General features: G+C 41.7%; 2 pseudogenes; both read left to right on the top strand.

Moving 5' to 3' along the window:
• Window positions 1-4,632: 4,632 nt before the first annotated feature.
• On the top strand, window positions 4,633-6,196 carry LOC138991769 (serine/threonine-protein phosphatase 2A catalytic subunit beta isoform pseudogene; annotated as a pseudogene).
• A 4,417-nt stretch (window positions 6,197-10,613) lies between these two features.
• On the top strand, window positions 10,614-11,221 carry LOC102287205 (3-oxoacyl-[acyl-carrier-protein] reductase-like; annotated as a pseudogene).
• The last annotated feature ends 5,561 nt before the right edge of the window (window positions 11,222-16,782 follow it).

Genomic DNA, 16,782 nt, shown 5'->3' with positions numbered 1-16,782 from the left:
TTGTCAGTACATGGGAGGAGTCCTAACAGATGGACCACCAAGGAATTCCTCTTCAACCTTTGATTTGTTTTTGAAGCCACTGGCAGATTTGGCTAATCCCTAGCCATCCATTTTGTATACTGGATATCTTTGTACTTCACTTTCTTTATGAGTGGAATGGAGGTAATACTTTACATTCCAACCCATAATGAAGTGCCTGACCCAGAACTCAAGATTTGTTAAACAAATGACTGAATAACACTAGGAATGTTCCTGGTACATTGCCTGCATTTCATGATAAATCTTCTACACACCTATGTATGCCAAGTGATTTGTTTTAAAATTTATTTTTAATTGGATGATAATTACAATATTGTGTTGGTTCCTGCCATACATCAACATGAATCAGCCATAGGTATATATATGTCCCCTCCCACTTGAACCTCCCTCCCACCTCCCACCGCCTCCCACTCCTCCTGGTTGTCACAGAACACAACCTGCTCCCTGAGTCATATAGCCAGTTCCCACTGGCTATCTATGGTACCCATGGTGATGTCTGTGTTCTCACACTGCTCTCTCCATTGGTCCCACCCTCTCCTTTCCCCTCTGTGTCCTCAAGTCTGTACTCTATGTCTGCATTTCCATTGCTGCCTTGCAGATAGGTTTATCAGTACCATCTTTTAGATTCCATACCTATGCATTAATATACAATATTTGTCTTTCTCTTTCTGACATACTTCACTTTGTATAATAGGCTCGTATAATAGGCTCTAGGTTTGTCCACCTGATTAGAATCTCATTCCTTTTTATAGCTGAGTAATGTTCCATTGTGAATAAGTACCACAACTTCTTCATCCATTCATCTGTTGATGGACATCTAGGTTGCTTCCATGTCCTAGATCTTGTAAATGGTGCTGCAGTGAACATTGGGGTCCATATGTCTTTTTCAATTATGGTTTCCTCAGGGTAGATGCCCAGTAGTGGGATTGCTGGATCATATGGTAGTTCTATTCTTAGTTTTTTAAGGACTCTCTATACTGTTCTCCATAGTGGTGTATCAATTTGTATTCCCACCAACAGTGCAAGAGGATTCCCCACAACCTCTCCAGCATTTATTGTTTGTAGACTTTTTGATGATGGCCATTCTGACTGGTGTGAGACGATAGCTCATTGTAGTTTTGATTTACATTTCTCTAATAATGAGTGATGTTGAGCATCTTCTCATGTGTTTATTAACCATCTGTGTGTCTTTGGAGAAATGTGTGTTTAGGCCTTCTGCCCACGTTTTGGTTGGGTTGTTTGTTTTTCAGGTATTGAATTGCATGAGCTGCTTGTAAATGTTGGAGATTAATCCTTTGTCAGTTGTTTCATTTGCTATGATTTTTTACCATTCTGAGGGTTGTCTTTTCTCCTTGTTTACAGTTTCCTTTGCTGTGTAAAAGCTTTTAATTTTAATTAGGTCTCATTTCATTATTTTTGCATCCATTACTCTAGGAGGTGGATCATAGAGAATCTTGCTGTGATTTATGTTATACAATGTTCTACCTCTGTTTTCCTCTAAGTGTTTTATAGTTTCTGCCTGGTAAGTTTTGATTGGATGTCAGTTATCGCAAATTTTTCCTTGTTGGGTGCTGGATATTTTCATGTTCCTGTAAATATTCTTGAGTTTTATTCTGTGATGAAGTTAAGTTACTCAGAAATCTTTTGTGAACATTAAAAGATATATGTAATTCCAAACTTAATGAAAAGCTTCAAGAATAGTACAAGGAACTTTTATGTACATTTTCCTCTGATTCACCAATTGATAACATTTTGCTACACTTTATCAAAGCCTCTCTTTTTCTCTGTTTCTCTATGAATTATTTGAGAGTAAATTGTAGCCCAGCTACCCTTATAGCTCTAAAGTGTTCAGTGTGTATTTGCAAAAAACAAGGACACTTTTTATTACATTAGTAGTAATATTATCAAAATAGAAAAAATTAATATTGATACAATATTATTTAATTTTCTGATAATGTTTTGATTTTACTAGTCCAAAGAATATTGGTTATAACAATTTTTTTTCCAGTTTGGAAGACCTAATAAGAATCTCTTTTAACTGAAGACTGTTCCTCAACCTTAACTTTTTTTAATCTAATTTTTTTTTTTTAACTGCTCTGACAGACCCCTGTCATTGCAGGCACAGAATCCTAACCACTGGACCACTAGGGAATTCTCCTTCAACTTTTATTTGTCTTTGAAACCATTGGCAAATTTGACAAGTACTAGTCACTCATTTTGAATACTGGCCCTTAATTTTGATCTTTATTTTTTCATGATTAAATCCATATTATGAACCTTTGGCAGGAAAATTACAGAGGCGTTGTTTTGTTCTTCTTAGTGTCTCATTTCAGGAAGTACCAGATATCATTTGACCAATTATTGGTGTTGTTAACTTTGAACATATGGTTAAGAGTAGGGGAAGGTTTTCCGGAATTCTTCATTGTGAAGTTATTTCCCTTTGTAATGAACACAGGTTCCCTCCTACTTAATTCACTTCGGATTCCAACAGAACTTGACCTCCAATTCTCCTCCAACCTCAGTGGCTGCTCCTTATTGTGTCCTCATCTCCCCGACTTTCAAATGTTGGAGCTCAGTCCTTGAATCGATTCTCTTTTTTCTAGTATTCTTTCCCTAGTTGATCTCTTCCAGACCTACGACTTTATTTATTTATTTTTGGCTGCCCTGAGTCTTCGTCTCTGCCAGCAGGCTTTCTCTAGTTGTGGCAAGTGAGGGCTACCCTTTCTTGTGGTGTGCAGGCTACTCATTTTGGTGGCTTCTTTTATTGCGGAGCATGGGCTCTAGGTGCCCAGTCTTCAGTAACTGCAGCACACGGGCTCAGTAGTTATGGCGCATGGACTTAGTTCCTCCAGGGCATGTGGGATCTTTCCAGACCAGGGATCAACCTGTGACCCCTGCATTGGCAGGCAGATTCTTATCCACTATGCCACCAGGAAAGTTGAGCCTTAGGACCGTAAATACCATATACTGACGACTCCCAAATTTATCGCTCTACTCCAAGCTCTCCCCTGAGTTCCAGACTGTAATTGAACTTAATAAATCCAAAACAGAACTCTTGATATCACACTCCACAACTGCTCTCCCCCAGGCTTCTCCTCAGACAAGGAAACACATACAGTTTTCCATTATCTGGATCCTCTCAAACTCTTAGGTTCTACTTCTGCCATTTCTCTTTCCTTTCTCTGCTTCCTCTGCTCTCATTTCTTGCTCTTTTTCAGTGTTTCAAGTTTATGTCAGCTCAGGGAACTTTTATGTACATTTTCCTCTGATTCACCAATTGATAACATTTTGCTACACTTTATCAAAGCCTCTCTTCGCACTTACTGTTTCCCCATCCTCTTCACCGTCTCCCTATATTGATGTGGCTTGCCCCTGTCTTAGTCTGTTTGGGTTACTTTCACAAAAGCATCACAGGCTGTGTAGCTTATAAACAGTAGAGAAAAAAAAAATTGCTCACAGTTCTGAAGCCTGGAAGTCTGAGATCAGGGTGCCAGCATGGTCAGGTGGCAGCCCTGGTCCAGGTCTGAGACTTCTTGTGTCTTCAAGTGGTGAAAAGGGCTAGGGAGTTCTGAGATCTCTCTCTCTCTCTTTTAAGATATTGATCTATCTGGCTGCACCAAGTATTAGCTGCAGCATGGGCTCTTCAGTCTTCATTGAGGCATGCAGGCTCTTTAGTTGGGGCAGGTGGGATCTAGTTCTCTGATCATAGATTGAACCTGGGTTCCCTGCATTAGGAGCATGGAGTCTTAGCCCCTAGACCACCAGAAAATTTCCTTTGGTATATCCTTTATCAGTACACTAATCCCATCCATGAGGGGTCCACCCTCATGACCAGATCACCTCCAAAGATCCCACCTGCCAATATCATCACCTTTGGCAACATATGAAATTGGGTGAGGGGACACATTCGGATGTGTCCGCATATTAGTTAGGCTTCAGTTCAAATATCACCAGTCCAGAGAGTCCTTTCTTGACAAATTTGTCTAAATTACTAGCCTCTTACTCCATTGGCTTATCCAGCTTAATTTTTTTCTTTGTAGTAATTATTACTCTCTGAAATATTATGTTATTTGTTTGTGTTTCTAGAATCAGCTTTCCCCACTAGCATATCAGCTCAGTGAGAATGAAGGATTTGGTCAGTTTCATTCAAAACCGTGTCCCCAGTGCTTGGGAGAATGCCTGAAGTCAAGTAGAATATTAATAAAAACTTGTTGAATCATTGACTGAATGACTGAATTGAATGGGATCAGAGGCTGGTCTGCTTAAAAGTCTAGAGTCTTAAGACTGGAGGAGAGCGGCCGGCGGCCGGCAGGCGGCGGGTGCCCATCCTCCGGCGGCAGCTGCGCGGAAGCCCCGCACGTCCCCGCGTCCTTCACCGACTCTCCGGGCGCGCGAGCCGGCGGGCCGGGGCGGGCGGGGGTCTCCCGGAGGCCGCGCGCTCGGAGCCGCCCGAGGGGCTTGGGCGGGGCGCGGGGTCCGCAGTGCCCGGCTCCTCCCTCCCCCGCCGGGAGCTGGCGGCGGCGGCGGCGGCGGGGGGCTAGGGGAGCAGCGCCCGGGGCGGGGGCGCGCGGGGGGCTGGAGGAGGCGGCGGCGGAGGGGCGGGGGCCGCCACGGACGACAAGGCGTTCACTAAGGACCTGGACCAGTGGGTCGAGCAGCTGAATGAGTGTAAACAGCTGAACGAGAACCAAGTCCGGACGCTGTGTGAAAAGGCTAAGGAAATTTTAACAAAAGAATCGAATGTACAGGAGGTCCGTTGTCCTGTCACCGTCTGTGGAGATGTGCATGGCCAGTTCCACGACCTTATGGAACTCTTCAGAATCGGTGGGAAGTCACCAGACACAAACTATCTGTTCATGGGCGACTGTGTAGACAGAGGTTATTATTCTGTGGAAACGGTAACTCTTCTTGTGGCATTAAAGGTGCGTTATCCAGAGCGCATTACAATACTGAGAGGAAACCACGAAAGCCGACAAATTACCCAAGTTTATGGCTTTTATGACGAATGTCTGCGAAAGTATGGAAATGCCAATGTTTGGAAATATTTTACAGATCTCTTTGATTATCTGCCACTTACAGCTTTAGTAGATGAACAGATATTCTGCCTCCATGGTGGCCTCTCTCCATCCATAGATACACTGGATCATATAAGAGCCCTGGATCGTTTACAAGAAGTTCCACATGAGGGCCCTATGTGTGATCTCTTATGGTCAGATCCAGATGATCGTGGTGGGTGGGGTATTTCTCCACGTGGTGCTGGCTACACATTTGGACAAGATATTTCTGAAACGTTTAACCATGCTAATGGTCTCACACTGGTTTCTCGTGCTCACCAACTTGTAATGGAGGGATACAATTGGTGTCACGATCGGAACGTGGTTACCATTTTCAGTGCACCCAATTACTGTTATCGTTGTGGGAACCAGGCTGCTATCATGGAATTAGATGACACTTTGAAATATTCCTTCCTTCAGTTTGACCCAGCACCTCGTCGTGGAGAGCCTCATGTGACCCGGCGCACCCCAGACTACTTCCTGTAAATCCCTCTTGGGAAAACCTGCCTTTGTATGTGGAAGTATATCTGGCTTTTATATATATATATATATATATATAAACAAAAAAAAAAGCAACAGTAATCTATGTGTTTCTGTAACAAATTGGGATCTGTCTTGGCATTAAACCACATCATGGACCAAAATGTGCCATACTAATGATGAGCGTTCAGCACAATTTGAGACTGAAATTAGTGCAACACTAAGTTCTAGATCGGTCGGTCTTAACAGTTTGCCTGCTGTATGTGTAGTAACCATTTTCCTTGGGACTATTCAAGCAAAAAAGGTAACTAACTCCATCTGTTGCACTTACTGGGAAATTTTAGTTAAGAGTGTTTAACTGGCATGGATTAATAGGGTTGGATTTTTATTTTTAAGAAAAATTCACAAGCTAACTTCCACTTAATTCATTACCATTTATTTTATTGAAATGTATAATTAACTGAAAAAAGGATTCTTGGGAGTACGTTGTCATAACATTTAAAGAGATTTCCCTTCTTTAAAACTAAATTACTGTTTTATGTTGATCTGCATATTTCTGTATATTTGTCATGATAGTGCTTGCGTTCTACTTGGTGTACTGAGCAAATAAACTTTCTGTTTTAAACAAACAAAAAAAAGACTGGAATTTGAAGGCATCTCAAATTTGGTTGACTAAATTAAAAAGAAAACACACTGTTTGATTCTATTTACATGATGTTCAAGAACAGACTATGTGAATCTAAGGTGATAAAAGTCACAGTAATCATTATTGAAGCCCGAGCATCTGGAACCCATGTTCTGCAACAACAGAAGCCACCTCAATGAGAAGCCCACACATCACAACCAGAGACTAGCCCCTGTTCACCGCAATTAGAGAAAGCCCACAAACAGCAGTGAAAACTCAACACAGCCAAAAATAAATAAATACAATTTTAAAATGCTGCTAAGTCACTTCAGTCGTGTCCAACTCTGTGTGATCCCATAGACGGCAGTCCACCAGGCTCCCCCGTCCCTGGGATCTCCAGGCAAGAACACTGGAGTGGGTTGCCATTTCCTTCTCTAATGCATGACAGTGAAAAGTGAAAGGGAAGTTGCTCAGTCGTGTCTGACTCTTAGCGACCCCATGGACTGCAGCCTACCAGGCTCCTCCATCCATGGGATTTTTCAGGCAAGAGTACTGGAGTGGGATGCCATTGCCTTCTCTGTTTTAAAATGAGAAGACAGTAAAGGGTGGTCAATATATATGACACAAAAGAGTCATGGCTTAGGGTAATGAATAAGGGATGATGTTAAAGAGTTTTAGAAGTCCTTTTTATTGCTTGGTTAAAAGCTTTCATCCTTCATGCAGTGGAAAGATACAGAAGAAGATCAGAAATGGCAGGTCTATGAAGTGTCTTTTAAGAAATTATAAATTTTGAATTTCCCTGGTGGTGCAGTGGATAAGAATCTGCCTGCCAATACAGGGGGCATGAGTTCAATCCCTGGTCTCGGAAGATCCCAAGTGCCCCAGAGCCCGTGTGCCCACAACTACTAACCCTGCACTGTAGAGCCTGTGTTCTGCAACAAGAGAAGCCACCACAATGAGAAACCCGTGTACTGCAACGAAGAATAGCCCCTGCTCACCCCAACTAGAGAAAACAGCCTGTGCACTAACGAAGACCTAGCACCGCCAAAAATAAATTAATGAAAACAAAAAGGAATTATACATTTTGAAATATTTCCAGAGGCACAGAAAAGTTGCAAATGTTACAGTTTTATTCACCCTTCATCTGAATTCTCTTAATGAGAACATCTTGTGTAAGCACAGTGCAATGTTCAAAACTAAAATAGGAAAAAAAAAAAAAACCAAAAAAAACCAGAACTAAAATAGTGTTGGTGCAACACCCTTGGCTAAAGCACAGATATTATTTATTTATATTTCACAGCTCTTCCACTATGTTCTTTTTCTATTCTATTCCAGGATGCCATCCAATATCTCACATTGCATTTATTTTTTGTGTTTTCTAAATCTCCTCTCTTTTGTAATAATTACTCAGTCTTTTATGACCTTGAGACTTAAAAAAAAGTACTTGCCAGTTACTTGTAGACTGTGACTCAGTCTGATATTTTAAAAAATATTTTCCTGATTTTTCTGATATTTGTTTTCTGGTTTTTCTTATGATTATATTGGGATTGTGCATTTTTGGCAAGAATAGTATAGAAATGACATGCCTTTCTTAGTTCATCCTACCAGGGGATACACGATGCTGCCCTCTGATATGTCTTATTACTGATAATCTCAACTTTGATCACTTGGTTAAGGTTTCTTTACTGTAAAGTTACTATATTTCTCTTTGTAATTAATAAATATCTGAAGGAATATGTTTAAGACTATGCAGAATTCTGTTTCTCTTCGAACTTTTGCCCATGAATGTTGGCATCCATCAGTGGATCTCACACACAATTATTACTGTGGTGTTTGTTCTAAAAATGATTTTCTATTTCCCTCATTCCTTCTACATTTATTTATTAATATTTAAATTTATTTATTTGGCCGCAACAAGTCTTCGTTGCATGCAGAATTTTTAGTTGTGAAATGTAGGATCCAGTTCCCTGACTGGGATTGAGCCTGGGCGCCCTGCACTGGGGGCCACTGGACCACCAGAGAAGCCCCCCTCCTACATTCATTAACTGGAATTCTCCCATAAGGTAGAACTGTCTCTTCTTCCCAGTTTTTTATTTAGCCAATACTTTATATCACTATGGTCTCTTATCCAAGAGACCATTTATTTTATTTCATGGATTATAATCCAATATTTTATTTATTTTGTTGTTCAAACTGCTTCAGCTTTGTCATTGTGAGCTCCTGCAGATTGGCTCCTGTTTCTTTTTGACATGCCCCATCTAGAGTTCCAGAAACACATCTATTTCTGCTTTATTGACTATGCCAAAGCCTTTGACTATGTGCATCACAATAAACTGTGGAAAATTCTGAAAGAGATGGGAGTAGCAGACCACCTGACCTGCCTCTTGAGAAATCTGTATGCAGGTCAGGAAGCAACAGTTAGAACTGGACATGGAACAACAGACTGGTTCCAAATAGGAAAAGGAGTACATCAAGGCTGTATATTGTCACCCTGCTTATTTAACTTATATGCAGAGTACATCATGAGAAACGCTGGAATGGAAGAAGCACAAGCTGGAATCAAGATTGCCGGGAGAAATATCAATAACCTAGATATGCAGATGACACCACCCTTAAGGCAGAAAGTGAAGAGGAACTAAAAAGCCTCTTGATGAAAATAAAAGTGGAGAGTGAAAAAGTTGGCTTAAAGCTCAACATTCAGAAAACAAAGATCATGGCATCCGGTCCCATCACTTCATGGGTAATAGATGGGGAAACAGTGGAAACAGTGTCAGACTTTATTTTTTGGGCTCCAAAATCACTGCAGATGGTGACTGCAGCCATGAAATTAAAAGACGCTTACTCCTTGGAAGGAAAGTTATGACCAACCTAGATAGCATATTCAAAAGCAGAGACATTACTTTGCCAACAAAGGTTCGTCTAGTCAAGGCTATGGTTTTTCCTGTGGTCATGTATGGATGTGAGAGTTGGACTGTGAAGAAGGCTGAGCAGTGAAGAATTGATGCTTTTGAACTGTGGTGTTGGAGAAGACTCTTGAGAGTCCTTTGGACTGCAAGGAGATCCAACCAGTCCATTCTGAAGGAGATCAGCCCTGGGATTTCTTTGGAAGGAATGATGCTAAAGCTGAAACTCCAGTACTTCGGCCACCTCCTGCGAAGAGTTGACTCATTGGAAAAGACTCTGATGCTGGGAGGGATTTGGGGCAGGAGGAGAAGGGGACGACAGAGGATGAGATGGCTGGATAGCATCACTGACTTGATGGACGTGAGTCTGAGTGAACTCTGGGAGTTGGTGATGGACAGGGAGGCCTGGCATGCTGCGATTCATGGGTTCACAAAGAGTCGGACACGACTGAGTGACTGAACTGAACTGAACTGAACTGATCTTTTTTCAACTACTTCTTTTTTTCTGGCATCATAAATTATTCTTATATTTTCCCTTCCCCAGCCCTGGAATCAACCACTTCTCTAAGAAGTCTTGCTTCCTTTTATTGGAAGGTGGTATTTAGAAACCAAGATCTGGATACTAGCTGTGCTCATTGCTAGTGAGATATGCTTACTGGCCCTCTCAGCGGATGGAGCTTGATTTCTCTCTCTCAAAAGCAATTCATATTGATATCTCCGATTTCAACTAACACACAGGTTCCATTCTAGCTTCCTATATTTGAAAATTCTTTCCTTGATAGCAAAAATTTGTCTCTCATTTTTACACTATATTTACTTATGTGTTCAACCCTCGTATGTATATAAAATAGTCTCACAATTGCTAACCCATACCCAGTGAGACATAAATTTAGATTGAGAGAACTTTATACAAAGAATTCTTTTTTAAAATTAATTTTTATTGAAGTATAGTTTATTTGCAATGTTCTGTTAGTTTCTGCTGTATGGTAGAGCGAATCAGTTATACATACACATATATCCATTCTTTTTTAGATTCTATTCCCACTGAATCATTGTGCTGTACACCTGAAATGAACACAACATTGTAAATTAACTATACTTCAATTAAAAAAAAATTGGGAGGATTTGGTGATGGAACAAGCACTTAGTTGACTCGTGCGACCCCCTGAACTGCAGCTGGCCAGGCTCCTCTGTCCGTAGGATCCCCCAGGCAAGAATACTGGAGTGGGTTGCTATTTCCTCCTCCAGAGGATCTTCCCGACCCAGGGACTGAACCTGTGTCTTCTGTGTCTCCTGCATTTGCGAGCAGATTCTTTATCACTGAGTCACCTGGGCAGTCTGTTAATACCATGTGAAACACATTAAAAAAAAGACCTGGGAGGTGGTTGGGAAGGGTGGGCCCTTGTAGCCTCTCCATCTAGCCCTGGGGCCAGAGGTTTTCTGTCCTAGATGGACAGGGTCTAGGGCACCAACAGAGCGGTGGACTGCTTGATGGCACAGAGCCACTGCTGACTGGCCTTTGTTGCCTGGAATCTCTGAGGGTCAGAGGCTGCAGCTGGAGACCTGGGTGGAGTTTATTTGGCATTGAGCTTTGAGGTGGTCATTAAGAACATGACATTCAAAACACATTTGAAGGAACAGAGGCAAGAATTTGGGTCCAGTTAATTTCTTGGTAAATGCAGCTGGAATTAATAGGGATAAACTCTTAGTAAGGAAAAATTCTGAGAATATGCTCTCTCTGCTTCATACTAACCTCCTGGGCTCCACTCTGACCTGTAGAGCTGCCATGAAGACAATGATTAAACAGCAGAGCAGGTCCATTGCGAATGTAGGAGGTGTTATTGGTTTCAGAGGAAACTCTGGCCAGTTTATGCACAGTGCTAATAAAGGAGAATTAGTCAGATTTTCACATGCTCTTGCTAAAGAAGTAGCAAGAAAGAAAATTAGGGTGAATGTAGTTGCACCAGGATTTGTTGATGCGGATATGACAAGAAGACTTGAAAGGAAAAAATTTAAAGAAAAACATTCCTCTTGGGAGGTTTGGAGACCCCCTTGATGTGGCCCAGGTAGTTGTGATTCCTTTATATACTTATTTTAAAAATAATCCAGATATTTATTAAAGAATTATCTAGCTTACTTTCAACATACTAACATTAAAAGAAAAGAGAAATAGAGTAGAGAATACATCACCAAATTGGATTTTGAGCAACATCCAGACTTAAACAGTGCTGGGAAGTCTCATGTCACAGCACATCTGGAGTCCCAACTGGGAAAGGGTCCCAGGCAGCACCTGGGTGAGAATTCAAAGATGGCAGTTCCGAGTTCCATTTATAATCCCAGGATGGATGCAAATCATTATCACCATCAGTCTGTGACCAAATTGAAGCTCTGGTTTCATAGTAATGCTGTTTGTTTTGTTGTGTAAAACTTGGAATGTAGTTAGGCCAAGGGCTTGGTAGGCCAGGCCCCTTCCACGGGCTCAACCATCTCAAGATGTCTCCCCCATTTTATCTATGGTGCTGCAAGTTTTGCACTCACAGTCACTCACAGTTAGGGCAGTGTCCAGGCAGATTAGAAGCAAGGTCAAAGGTCTGCTCTGCTTTGTCCTTGAAGCCTGAACAAGATTATTCATGTACTGTCCCTAACAGTTGGCCCCAGGATTGTTTAGGCTGAAGAACATAGGAACAAGGCAAAATAACACAGGAAGTCTTACTAATTCTATAAGTAACAATGAAGGACATATTGTAGGTTTTAGTGAAAACAGTCCCATTCACAGTTATTGATGCTTCAAGTGTTCCAATAAGCAGTTCTCAAACTTGAGAAGTTGGTTCATACAGCAGTCCTTCCATTGCCTCTGTCAGTAAATGGGTGCAGTTATCAAAGTTTAGATAATTTAACCACCTTTGCAAGAGTCTATGACTTTATGCTTCTGTTGGCCAACAGTAGGACAGGTGAACACTTGGGTGTTGGCCAGGTGATATTTTTGTATTGCCATTTGGAGATCCATTTGCTGCATTCTCAAAGAAGCAAACTTAACAAGACCAGTTCAGTTCAATCACTCAGTCATGTCCGACTCTTTGAAACCCCATGGACTGCAGCATGCCAGGCCTCCCTGTCCATTGCCAACTTCCAAAGTTTACTCAAACTCATGTCCATTGAGTCTGTGATACCATCCAACGATCTCATCCTCTGTCACACCCTTCTCCTCCTGCCTTTGATCTTTCCCAGCATCAGGGTCTTTTCCAATGAGTCAGTTCTTCCCATCAGGTGGCCAAAGTATTGGAACTTCAGCTGCAGCATCAGTCCTTCCAATGAATACTCAGGACTGCTTCCTTTAGAATGGACTGGTTGGATCTCCTTGCAGTCCAAGGAACTCTCAAGAGTCTTCTCCAACACCACAGTTAAAAAGCAACAATTCTTTGGCCCTCAGCTTTCTTTATAGTCCAACACCCACATCTATCCATACATGACTAGTGGAAAAACCATAGCTTTGAGTAGATGGACCTTTGTTGGCAAAGTAATGTCTCTGCTTTTTAATATTCTGTCTAGGTTGGTGATAATGTTTCTTCCAAGAAGCAAGCATCTTTTAATTTCATGGCTGCAGTCACCATCTGCAGTGATTTTATAGCCCCCCAAAATAAAGTCTGTCACTGTTGCCACTGTTTCCCCATCTTTTTGCCATGAAGTGATGGGACCGGGATGTCATGATCTTAGTTTTCTGAATGTTGAGCTTTAAGCCAACTTTTTCACTCTCCTCTTTCACTTTCATCAAGAGGCTCTTTAGTTCTTCTTTGCTTTCTGCCATAAGGGTGTTGTCATCTGTGTATCTGAGGTTATTGATATTTCTTCCGGCAATCTTGATTCCAGCTTGAGCTTCATCCATCCTGGCATTTCTCATGATGTACTCTGGAGAAGGAAATGGCAACCCACTCCAGTATTCTTGCCTGGAGAATCCCATGGACAGAGGAGCCTGGTGGGCTACAGTCCACAGGGTCGCAAAGAGACAAACACAATTGAGCGACTTCACTCTGTATATAAGTTAAATAAGCAGGGTGAGAATATACAACCTTGATGTACTCCTTTACCAATTTGGAACCAGTCTATTGTTCCATGTCCAGTTATAACTGTTGCTTGTTGACCTGCATACAGATCTCTCAGGAGGCGAGTAAGGTGGTCTGGTATTCTAATCTCTTTAAGAATTTTCCACAGTTCGTTGCGATCCATACAGTCAAAGGCTTTGGCATAGTCAATAAAGCAGAAATAGATGTTTTTCTGGAACTCTCTTGCTTTTCCGATGATTCAGTGGATATTGGCAATTTGATCTCTGGTTCCTCTGCCTTTTCTAAATCCAGCTTGAACATCTGGAAGTTCATGGTTCACGTATTGCTGAAGCCTGGCTTGAAGAATTTTGAGCATTACTTTCAGTTCATTTCAGTTGCTCAGTTGTGTCCGACTCTTTGCGACCCCATGAATTGCAGCACGCCAGGCCTCCCTGTCCATCACCAACTCCCAGAGTTCACTCAGACTCACGTCCATCGAGTCAGTGGTACCATCCAGCCATCTCATCCTCTGTCGTCCCCTTCTCCTCCAGCATCCCTCCCAGCATCAGGGTCTTTTCAAATGAGTCAACTCTTCGCAGGAGGTGGCCAAAGTACTGGAGTTGCAGCTTCAGCATCATTCCTTCCTAAGAAATCCCAGGGCTGATCTTCAGAATGGACTGGTTGGATCTCCTTGCAGTCCAAGGGGCTCTCAAGAGTCTTCTCCAACACCACAGTTCAAAAACATCAATTCTTCAGCGCTCAGCCTTCTTCACAGTCCAACTCTCACATCCATACATGACCACAGGAAAAACCATAGCCTTGACTAGACGGACCTTTGTTGGCAAAGTAATGTCTCTGCTTTTGAATATGCTATCTAGGTTGGTCATAACTTTCCTTCCAAGGAGTAAGTGTCTTTTAATTTCATGGCTGCAGTCACCATCTGCAGTGATTTTGGAGCCCCCCAAAATAAAGTCTGACATTGTTTGCACTGTTTCCCCATCTATTTCCCATGAAGTGGTGGGACCGGATGCCATGATCTTAGTTTTCTGAATGTTGAGCTTTAAGCCAACTTTTTCACTCTCCACTTTCACTTTCATCAAGAGGCTTTTTAGCTCCTCTTCACTTTCTGCCATAAGGGTTACTTTACTTGCGTGTAAATTGCCAATATCCGCTGGATCATCGAAAAAACAAGAGAGTTCCAGAAAAACATCTATTTCTGCTTTATTGACTATGCCAAAGCCTTTGACTGTGTGGATCACAATAAACTGTGGAAAATTCTGAAAGAGATGGGAATACCAGACCACCTGATCTGCCTCTGGAGAAATTTGTATGCAGATCAGGAAGCAACAGTTAGAACTGGAAATGGAACAACAGACTGATTCCAAATAGGAAAAGGAGTACATCAAGGCTGTATATTGTCACCCTGCTTATTTAACTTATATGTAGAGTACATCATGAGAAATGCTGGGCTGGAAGAAGCACAAGCTGGAATCAAGATTGCTGGGAGAAATATCAATAACCTCATATATACAGATGACACCACCCTTATGGCAGAAAGTGAAGAGGTGACTGCAGCCATGAAATTAAAAGACACTTACTCCTTGGAAGGAAAGTTATGACCGACCTAGATAGCATATTCAAAAGCAGAGACATTACTTTGCCAACAAAGGTCTGTCTAGTCAAGGCTATGGTTTTTCCCGTGGTCATGTATGGATGTGAGAGTTGGACTGTGAAGAAAGCTGAGCGCCGAAGAATTGATGCTTTTGAACTGTGGTGTTGGAGAAGACTCTTGAGAGTCCCTTGGACTGCAAAGAGATCCAACCAGTCCATTCTGAAGGAGATCAGCCCTGGGATTTCTTAGGAAGGAATGATGCTGAAGCTGCAACTCCAGTACTTTGGCCACCTCATGCGAAGAATTGACTCATTTGAAAAGACCCTGATGCTGGGAGGGATTGGGGGCTGGAGGAGAAGGGGACGACAGAGGATGAGATGGCTGGATGGTACCACTGACTCGATGGACGTGAGTCTGAGTGAACTCCAGGAGTTGGTGATGGACAGGGAGGCCTGGCATGCTGCGATTCTTGGGGTCACAAAGAGTCAGACACGACTGAGCGACTGAACTGAACTTACTAGCGTGTGAGATGAGTGCAGTTGTGCAGTAGTTTGAACATTCTTTGGCATTGCCTTTCTTTAGGACTGGATTGAAAACTGACCTTTTCCAGTCCTGAGGCCATTGATGAGTTTTTCAAATTTGCTGGCATGTTGAGTGCAGCACTTTCACAGCATCATCTTTTAGGATTTGAAATAGCTAAACTGGAATTCCATCACCTCCACTTGCTTTGTTCATAGTGATGCTTCCTAAGGCCCTCTTTTTTTTAAAAATTAATTAATTAATTAATTAATTTTTTCCTAAGGCCCTCTTGACTTCACATTCCAGGATGTCTGGCTCTAGGGGAGTGATCACACCATTGTGGTTATCTGGGCCATGAAGATCTTTTTTGTACAGTTCTTCTATGTAGTCTTACCACCTCTTCTTAATATCTTCTGCTTCTGTTAGGTTCATACCATTTCTGTCCTTTATTGTGCCCATCTTTGCATGAAATGTTCCCTTGGTATCTCTAATTTTCTTGAAGAGATCTCTAGTCTTTCCCATTCTATTGTTTTCCTCTATTTTTTTGCATTGATCACTGAGGAATGCTTCTTATCTCTCCTTCCTATTCTTTGGAACTCTGCATTCAGAACTCTGCATTATCTTTCCTTTTCTCCTTTGCCTTTAGCTTCTCTTCTTTTCTCAGCTATTTGTAAAGCCTCCTCAGGCAACCATTTTGCCTTTTTGCATTTCCTTTTCTTGGGGATGGTCTTGATCACTGCCTGCTGTACAATATCACGAGCTTCTGTCCATAGTTCTTCAGGCACTGTCTATTTGATCTAATCTCTTGAATATATTTGTGACTTCCAACGTATAAGCATAAGGGATTTGATTTAGGTCATACCTGAATGGTCTAGTGGTTTTCCCTACTTTCTTCAATTTAAGTCTGAATTTGGCAATAAGGAGTTCATGATCTGAGCCACAGTCAGCTCCTGGTCTTGTTTTTGCTGACTGTATAGATCTTCTCCATCTTTGACTGCAAAGAATATAATCAATCTGATTTCAGTGTTGACCATCTGGTGATGTCCATGTGTAGAGTTTTCTCTTGTGTTGTTTGAAGAGGGTGTTTGCTATGACCAGTGTGTTCTGTTGGCAAAATTCTGTTAGCCTTTGACCTGTTTCATTTTGTACTGTAAGGTCAAATTTGCCTGTTACTCCAGGTATCTCTTGACTTCCTACTTTTGCATTCCAGTCCAGATATAAGCTTTAGAAACAAAATTAGAGTGTCCTTTTAAAAACTTGATTAAAATTTTAATAATATAACAACAAGGAACTATCTCAAAAGTGAGTAATATAACTAGAATTTAATGTTCAGTGAAACACAAACACTTTTCATTGTGAGGGCAGTAACCCTGCAGCCAGGGAAGGCTTTATCCCATCAAATAAAAACGAGGTTTGTCAGGGAGTCAGGAAAAGCCAAGGGGCTATCTTGGATTTCCCATAACCCAGACAGATTTACAGCTATAGCTTACCCATTTTAATTTCCCAATTT

The sequence above is a fragment of the Bos mutus genome, chromosome 18 (assembly GCF_027580195.1).
Source record: "Bos mutus isolate GX-2022 chromosome 18, NWIPB_WYAK_1.1, whole genome shotgun sequence".
In the NCBI taxonomy this organism is placed as follows: Eukaryota; Metazoa; Chordata; class Mammalia; order Artiodactyla; family Bovidae; genus Bos; species Bos mutus.
The sequence above is the reverse complement of the archived record's forward strand: the minus strand, read 5'-3'. Positions and strand labels throughout refer to the sequence as shown.